Source organism: Pezoporus occidentalis, unplaced genomic scaffold, assembly GCF_034315485.1.
Source record: "Pezoporus occidentalis ecotype Australia unplaced genomic scaffold, CSIRO_AGI_Poc_V1 ctg40, whole genome shotgun sequence".
NCBI lineage: Eukaryota > Metazoa > Chordata > Aves > Psittaciformes > Psittacidae > Pezoporus > Pezoporus occidentalis.
Window position 1 is genome coordinate 4499347 of NW_026915725.1, and position 8952 is coordinate 4508298.

Consider the following 8952-nt stretch of genomic DNA (forward strand, 5'->3'; position numbering starts at 1 on the left):
TTTTTTTACGGGCTCATGTGTTATTTGTGACTTGCTGTTCCTTTGGCACTGGAGGTGTTTTCAAGAACAAGTTATGTACAAACAATTTTGAGTTCTTTGCGAACAACTCCCAGGATATTGTTTCTTTTTTTCTTTTTTTTTTTTTTTTTTGGCCAATATGTCAAATTTGAGAAGAACGTGATCAGTATTACAGTAACCTTCACCAAGCAAATCATGAACAAGGCCTTGTGTTCCTGGCATGGATTAACCTTCTGTTGCAAGTTTTCAGTCCACACAGCAGTGATGTGTGTGTACATGTATGTGTGGTGTTTGCATAACAGCACATACGATAAATAAAAGTCTATGTACAAGTAACTGAAGTCTTCCATTATTAATGCTTGCTTTATTTGAAGCCTCTCAATCTGTTGCTGTTGATAGCATCTTAGTGAACAGCTGAAAAAATGAAAACAGGAGAAAAGAAGTACTGTTAGCAAGTCCACCGATGCTTTCTGACGTGTCAAAGTCATATTGCTTCTAAGTGCAATTCCATTTCACTTCTTGAAAAATCTGTAGAGAAATAAATGTAGCTCATTAAAGTCTGGAAAAACATAAAACTAACAAAATGGACATTTACTGAAAGACATGAAATGGACATTTACAGAAAGACCAGTGATGTGGTGAGATGTCTTCATCCTGACAGTAAGACAAAAGTGTTGGAAATAAAAGTGGCCATATTTATATCCCCAAGAGGGGTGAGTCTGGTGTGTAAACAAGTTTCTGAAAGTGAGCCAGGAGAATTCCTGTTAGTTGTGCCACTAATGATAATAAGCTAATGCTCTTTGCATTTTTGCAGACTTTTCAGTTTTAAGATTTAAAAGCAATTAACTGATCTTGAGAATGCTTCTGCAAGACAAACACACATTATTATCCCCTCATTAGTGAGGGAGACAGAGGCACTGACTACCAGAACCAACAGTGAATCACCCACATCTTCTGTTGCTAATACTGTACAAACTGACCCTAATAGTGTAGATGATGACAAATGTCTACCTGGAACATTAAAGTGATGATCCCATAAGACTTGTGGCAAGGAGGAAGAAAAAAAATAAAAGGGAAAAAATTGTACACACATTAGAATAGACATTAGACTAGAAAAGGAGACAATTCTGGCTGAAGAGAGAAGACCAGGACTATCTTATTCATCCTCCCAAAAACGAATCATGAAATCTGAATCACTTTCCTCTCATCTCCACTGTTGTTCGTTTGCCTCCAGGTTCTGTCTTCCAGAGCGTTACCTGTTTTGTTTCACTCAAACCCTGCACCCTTCGCGCTGGCAGTCCCTCAGGGCAGAGGCAGCTGCCTTTCTCTGGAGGTACATCCCGGAAAACTACAGTAATTCACATGGCACCGCGTTGACCTGCAGAAAAAAACTCAGTCTCCTGTCATAGCACAGATGGCGTCGTAGGCTCCAGAGCTTCTGCCAGCGCTTAGTGCACTTAAACAAAACTAAAGCGGATCGCGGCCTGGGCCGGCTGAACGGCCGAGGCCCTCTGCTCGCTCGCTAGATGGCGCCGCCGGCTTCCGCGGGAGATAGCGCCCCTCGACCCCAGCCGCACCGCGGCCGCTCTGCGCTGCCGGTTTTACCCGTGCGCCGATCTCACCGCGTTCATCTGCTCCCCAGCCCCGACCCGTCAAACGAGGGAGAGCCCAGCTCCAGTGAGCCTGACTGGCTCCCATGGAGACGGAAGGGTAGGCTTCACCGCTCCCTGACAGTGCGTGTAGGCTGCGGGGAAGGTAGCGCGGCGCCGGGTTCCTTTTGCAGGCGGTGCGGGTGCGGAGGGAACGAGAGCCAGGGATGGGTGGAAGGGAGGGATGCGCGCCGTGCAGAGTTCCGAGCTGGGGAGCAGGGCTCAGTGCTCCCAGGACCTAGGGAGAGCTCGCGGATTGGAGCCCATAGCTGCATGTTAACAAGGCGGAGGGCAACAGGTGGCTGTGTGCCATGGAGTGTGGGGCAAAAGAGGGAATTGGGAAGTCTCCCTTCGCTCTGGGGCACTGTTCATTTGTGGTGCCTGGCTCGCCATAGTAGAAGATGCTGGAATGGTTGCCCATTTGCTTCTAGAACGGCTGTAGTAGGGAGGATGGCTGAGTCATGGAGTCGCTGCAGGGTTGAAGGTGGAAGGGAAATCACCTGGTCCATTCCCTGGCACTGAGCAGGGCTGTGGATATCTCCAAGCCTGGAGACTCCACAACATATCTGGGCACCCTGTGCCAGTCTTCAGTGTACTCATTAGGCTCAAATCTGGAGTCTTTTATTGTGCAGAAGATAGGCTCTCCAATGGTCATTCCTCAATCCCCTGGCCAGAGTCATCGGGGACACCTAGAAAGTGGCCCAGGATGGGGAGGACCCTTATCCAAGGCATTCAGTTGCTTTGTAGTTCCAGGAGAAATAAAAGCTTGCTTATGAGCTGTGGATGGTCTGTGATGCAGCCCTGTCCTCAGCCCCTGGCTCATGCAGTACTGGGATGCCAGTGAAGACTTGTCATCTCAATGTCTGTGTGATCTTGTAGGAAAGACATTTCTCCATTTCGCAGCTTCTGCAAACCTACCTAGAACTTGACTCAGCCAAAGTTCAGAGTAATTTAAATCATGCAAGTTCTGTTTCTGTTAAAGAAGGGATCAAATCAGGAAGTGGAACGATGTCCTCTGGATATATAGCAGATTTATGAACAAGGAATTCTAAAGTTAGGAACATCTGGGAACTGCTGAAACGCAATGGAGAAGCTAATGTTCAGTTAGGAAGAAAAATCTTGTCTCATTGTACTGCCGTGCTAATGAACATAAAACTTGTATCATTTCTTTTAGTTCAAATAATCTTTCTCAACCATAAAAGTTTGCAAAAGTTTCTTAAGTATTTTATAGAAATGCTGAAATAATTACATTGAGAACTTACATTTAAATGTCTTTCCAATATGTCTCTTTCAAACCTCTATGTGGTACATAGGTAGTCTTGGGAAACTGAATTTTCTCCAGGGTATCCTATATATGTATAACAAATTAGGTAACTGTAGTAACCAGTCCTCTCCCACTGGCATCATCTCTGCAGTATTCACTGAAAAACTGTGATGTAGTGCTTTGATCTCCTTCTAACATTTAAATTTGGAACTTAATATGGAAAGAATACAAAACAGAGAAAGAAAATGAGGGGATGAAGAGAGAAAAAATCTCTATGGGGCAGGCATAAAAGGCAAAATAAAAGCTAAAGATTCAGGGGAACAAAGTCATAGAACAGGAGAAAAGAGGAGAATGTGGTTAGGATCAACGATTTGTGCTTTCATAGGAACGTCTGTCAATGTTCTTAACATATACTTAAGAAAAGCTCTCTGCTCAATTTCCATTCTGGATTAGTATGAAAAATAAAATCAACAGAAATTTTTTCATTTAATAGAAATTTTGTTTCCCAAAGTAATGGTTTTGAAGGGGGGGGGGGGGGGAGGGAAGATCTACCAGGGCTGCTTTTGGTAACTGTTCTCTGAAATAGCCTGGAGCTATTGGCGATAAATGTAATCAACAAAAAACGATTAGTGTGTGCTGTGCCAGATTGCATAAGATACCAATTAAGAATTGGATCCTGCAGAACTCAGTTACTGGGAGATAATTGATTTGGGCTTCCTATGTGTTAGTGGAAGTCTAGAGTTTCTCATCAGTCCCTATGAGAGATCAAGTAATTGCACCCTAATGTATCCATTTCTCTGCGCTGACCACAGAGAGGGCCTTGGGTGAGTAGTTTAGCTAGATATGCCTGCATTTTAGATAGCTACATTATGTGAGATTAATACCATCCCCTTCAGATGTCTTAAATAGCTGAGCCTATAAATGAAAAAGATGATAGTGTTATTGTAAATTATTATGATGGAAAATATTATGATGGAAAATATTATGTGAAAATGTGTCCACAATTCTTCTTCCTGCAACTGTTGAAACTACCCTAAGACTATTTCCGCAAAACTTATCTTCGTCTTCTGAAGACATAGTAGGGTTATTTGTAGAAATGTGAAGATTAAAAGTTTATTGTAATAAGCAGTTTACACCCAGGTTCAGTCTTTATACTTTGTCCAAGTGCAGAGGTTTAAAATATGTAATTACTGAAAATAACCCTTAAAGTATGCAGGGTATACTTTACTTCTGTTTTCCTAAATGTTTAAAGTACTTAAAATACTAAAAAGACTAAAAATTATTTTTATAATTGTAATGAATGAATTTGCATGTTACAAATTTTATATAATTCATACAGGGAATTTGTAAACCCCATGGCCCATATCTGGTCCAGCCTGTTACATACAGCAGTTTATAAAGGTCAGCAAAGAGAAAAGTAAGCCCACTGATACCTTCTAGAGACTATAATAAACAGGTAGAAGAATATGAATTAATTAATTAATGGACAGTAGCAAGAAGACTAATTGTTTCGTGATGCCTTTCAGGGTCCATTGTTTGACAGATAACAGAAGGGTTTAGAGAGAGGATTAAATTTTATCACTCTGGGTACTGCATTTATTTTGTATGAGGGCTCATCGTTCACAGTGATGCTGCTGTGGGTCTTTCTCTTGCAAATTGAATGCAACCAGGTAAAACCAACCACAGGCAGCAGTGCCAGTCCTGTTTTCTATACTAGAATTTTTCATTCTGTCAACAGTTCAGTCCATTTTGCAGCAGTAGTATGAGGTACAAAGTGTTCTAACAGATGCAAAAGAAAATTAGCACAGAAAGCTGAAAAGATTAATTCTTGGAGAACGGACTTTGTAATTGTGAGACATCAAATTAGTTGTAATCCCACACATCCCCCTGTTTTAACTCTGGTATTTCAAACACAGTATCATACCAACTCTTCTTTGGCCACAGTTGAAAAATAAAACTTTTCTTTCAGCTACAGGAAGACTGAAGATTCTGTATTTTCATTATTGAATTACATTTTCCTGTCACAAATTTACCACAGTCTAGTTGCAGAGGAGGTGGCGTGTCTTCAGAAACTGGTGAGGAAAATCAGGCAGGAAAAATCCTACATGAATACACGTACACGCATCAGTATAAACACTTATATTTGAAAACAGTGCTGGGGTGTTTTCTCCACTCTGAAGATAATTTAAACAGAGTCATTCAAACAGTGTTTTTCTTATCTCAGACACTGAACTGACAGTGTGTTTAAGTACACAGGACTTTTTGAAGAGAAGAGAGATACATGCAAATAACTGACTTGTAGAAACACTGGGGTTTGGGTTTTAAGCATTGAGCATTGAAAGGGGTAGGAGTCTCCTCTGCCCAGTACAGATTAACCAAGTGCAACCCAGCCCTCTTCTGCATCTGAGCAAGGCATGACGTGTGTGGCCAACGTCTTAGTCCTATCCAGTATCAATTCCAAAAGACAAATACAGAGGCATCAGAGGGTTCAGATGCATTGGTCTCTGCCCCTGTGGTGGTTCAGTTGAGACTTAGTAGATTGAATGACCCAACCTTGCTATGGCAATACTGTTCTGTGCTGCAAGCAGTGGTTAACAAGCCTACTTGATGTGAGCAGGTCTGGTCAGGGCTGTAGCCCTCCTCTCAAGTCTTTCTCCAGATACAAGTACCACTGCCCTGGCTCACTCTGCCCTGGCCTATTTTCACTGCTGTTCTCACCACAACACTCTCTGTTGTTCTGTAAGAGGCGCTTCAGATCAACCTTTGCGGTGTCCCAGTATCTTACAGAAGGATCAGCAGCATACCTTAGGCCTAGCATGTGATCCTGTCCATTTCTTGGTCAGTCATAATGTTATTCAGTCTAGCTGCAAAATAGCTTTACATAAAATAGTATGTATACCAAAAGATTTTCGTATGATAACAGATAGCTAGCATGCAGAGGAGCCTGACTATTGAGCTCTCCATGCTTCCTGAATAGTGTTGATACCAGCCCAGTTTTCCCTGTGTAGGCTTCTCTGGAGGCTCTAGGCTTTAAGCTAGTCAGAAGAATACCTCTGTTATGAGCTCCCAGTTTTTACAGTTAACTTACAGAGAAACAAAATTTCGTCTCTTCTGTTGTATGTTTCCATTTTTCTTTTGGGAAAGGTAATTTTAATTTATCAGATTCACTAAGCAAGGCATATATGATAAGATGCAGCAGCCTGTACTGTTTGTAAGCATAGAACAGGCAAAGCACTTTCAGTATTTACTTGTCCAAAAGGCAAGCATAGCTATATATTCCCTGATATCTGTAGGACACACCAGGAAACAATTTTATCTCTAGTCATCTCCATGGGAAGCAGGTGGTGTTTTTCTCATCTGCAGAATTTTCTGCAAAGTTCTTTCAACTATTTCCTGTTTCTTCCTGAAAATAGCAGTGAGCATTTCTTTATCAGAGGAGTTGGTATTACAGGGCTTATTATAGTAATTTTAGGAATTTCTTTTTATCTCAAGGCTTTTATCTCGGGGGTTTAAAAAGTGATCAAAGAACATTAATTGTAAAGTTTACTTTTGGTTTACTTAATTTTAACTCAATTTTAAATAACCTATAGGGTTTTTGTTTGTTTGTTTGTTTATTTGTTTTACCAGGTCTCTTGGTTAAGTAATGTCATGTATACAAACCAGAAAGGGAAGAGCAGTACAATCCTTAGACGTCTTTCCGTACCTGTGATTAGTGAAACTTCTCTACAAACTTAGCTAAAGGTGTGTCAATCCAGCAAAGAAGTACAGTGGTGAAAACTGAAAGCTCAGATGAAACATGTTGGCGAGGTGCCCCATATTTTAAGATAGCCCTTGATAAAACTGAAGTCAGTATTCCTAAAGGAAGGGATTACTTACGTTCTAAGTACCTGTCAATAGCATTTCTACTTAGGAGACATTATTGTTTACTGAATATCTAGAAAAATGGTAAATAATAGTGGTAGCACAAATGTTCTTAAGCTGCTTGGCCATAGGCACAGATGTAGATAATAGACAGTATCTGTTATTCTAGATACTGTCTTCTATTCAGCATGACATCATCTTTTTGACACTCAGAGATGCAGGTATTGTAACAGGTTTTAAATGAATGTTGAAAATCTGAAGTTAGCTGTGTTCCCATCATACCCTAGATAACACTGAAGTAATACAGCAGGAAAAAAATATTTAAAGAATTGAGTATAATGATTTCCATTGTGTGCAAAAAAGAGAATTTCTGCATTGAGTTAAATAAAATAATTTCACATAGTAAATTTCTGTCAGGGCTTTCCTGTAACGCCTCTGGAGCCAGCTTTTCAGCCATGCTCATTTATATGAAAAATATGTGTACTACCCAAACTAAACAAAAGAAATTCCTTTGGAGGGGATTTTGGAGGGAGTATGTGTGTGTATTTATAGAAATCCACTAACTGTATTTGTGAAGAGAGGAGACTGTATCTGCGTAGGAAAATGCAAAACTGACGTAAGATTTTCGTGAGTTGGAACATACAGGCATTTCGTCACCCTACATCTTGGTATGTGCATCTTTTTCTTGGATATCCGTAGTTGCTTCTAGTACACTCATTCTGGTCAAACTTTGTAGCAGATTTTGTCTGTTGATGATGCTGGTGGGAAGTACTGTCTCCATTTTCCCTTCTGTAAGTGGATAAAATGAAATCAACACCTTTGATTTTAAGTGATTTCAGAATCCAGTAGTGAATGGGATTGCTTTAACCAGAAATCAGACAAATACAATGTGCGTGTGAAATTTCTCTTCAACGCTTATTTTTAATGGGCTTTTTTAGCTATTCAAACAAACAAAATATTATGTCTGGTCAAAACCAGATTTACTTCAGAATAATCTGCATTTGCTACATCTAGATACAGATTAAGTTTATAGACTTTTTATTTTAAATTTTTTGTTTTAAATGTGTAATTATATTCTTATATTTGAGCATTTAATTATAATTCTACTTAAAAGGAAGTATGCTTACCTATAGCTTCTCTTAATATCTCTGTGTTTTCAGGAGCTTTTCAAAGTAAAAGAAAATGTTTATTCTGAATGCTTTAATTAAAAAACGAAACAAAGAAAGTTTAAATTGTTTTGTTTTTTTGTTTAAGTCCAGATGCGCCTAACAATTCCCCCTAAATCCACTTACTGGTGACAACTGCTCTCACAGGGACGTGGAGCTACGTATATGTAAACCTCTAATAGGATGATTGGCTCTTTAATTCCAAAAATATCTGACATCCTCAGTTGAGATACCATACAAGACAAGAAATTAAGAACCAGAACTCTGTTCTTTCTAAAAGTGTTTTCAAATATTTTCATTTCTGAGAAACTGCCCACAGGATCCGTAATCCTTTTAAGGTGTTTTCTGAAACATGAAAAATTTCTTGAATGGATGTGTTGAGTGTTAGAGGTGTATCATGAGCATTTTACTTGAGCTGAAAAGGATCTTCTGTAAGTTTAGCCCCTTCTGTCAAGAGACAACCATACTGTGTGGATGTGTTTCCTGTGGTAATTGTACTTCCTAAACTTAGCAGGTAAGGAAAAAGTGAGCAGGAATGTGAAGTTTAACCAAACAAAACGTTCATGCTCTGGACCACTTTCAGTTAACGTTGGTTGGTAATTGAACTCATGTATTTTCTTGCAGATTATCATTTTGCAATCAGGATAGTACCAGAGTTTTATTGCATATGCTCCTACCATGCTGTAGATCAAAAGTGCCGCAAGAATGTGTCTAATCTTATTCCTCTAATGCATCAACTTAGCAAACAGTAATGAAAGGAATCACCAGTTCCAACATTTCTACAAGACAGTTTTCCTTGCACTCATCAGAGCAAGATACAGCTTTTTTTATAATATATTCAGCCAAAAAAAAAAAAAATCTGTTTTGATCTTAGTCGGTATGATATTTGAGGGAAAAGCCTACTAAAAACTGAGTTTTTATTAAAAATGAACGGTCTTTGACAATTCTTTTAGCTAAGCATAGGGGTCTAAAGTATTCATGGTGGCTGTGTGGG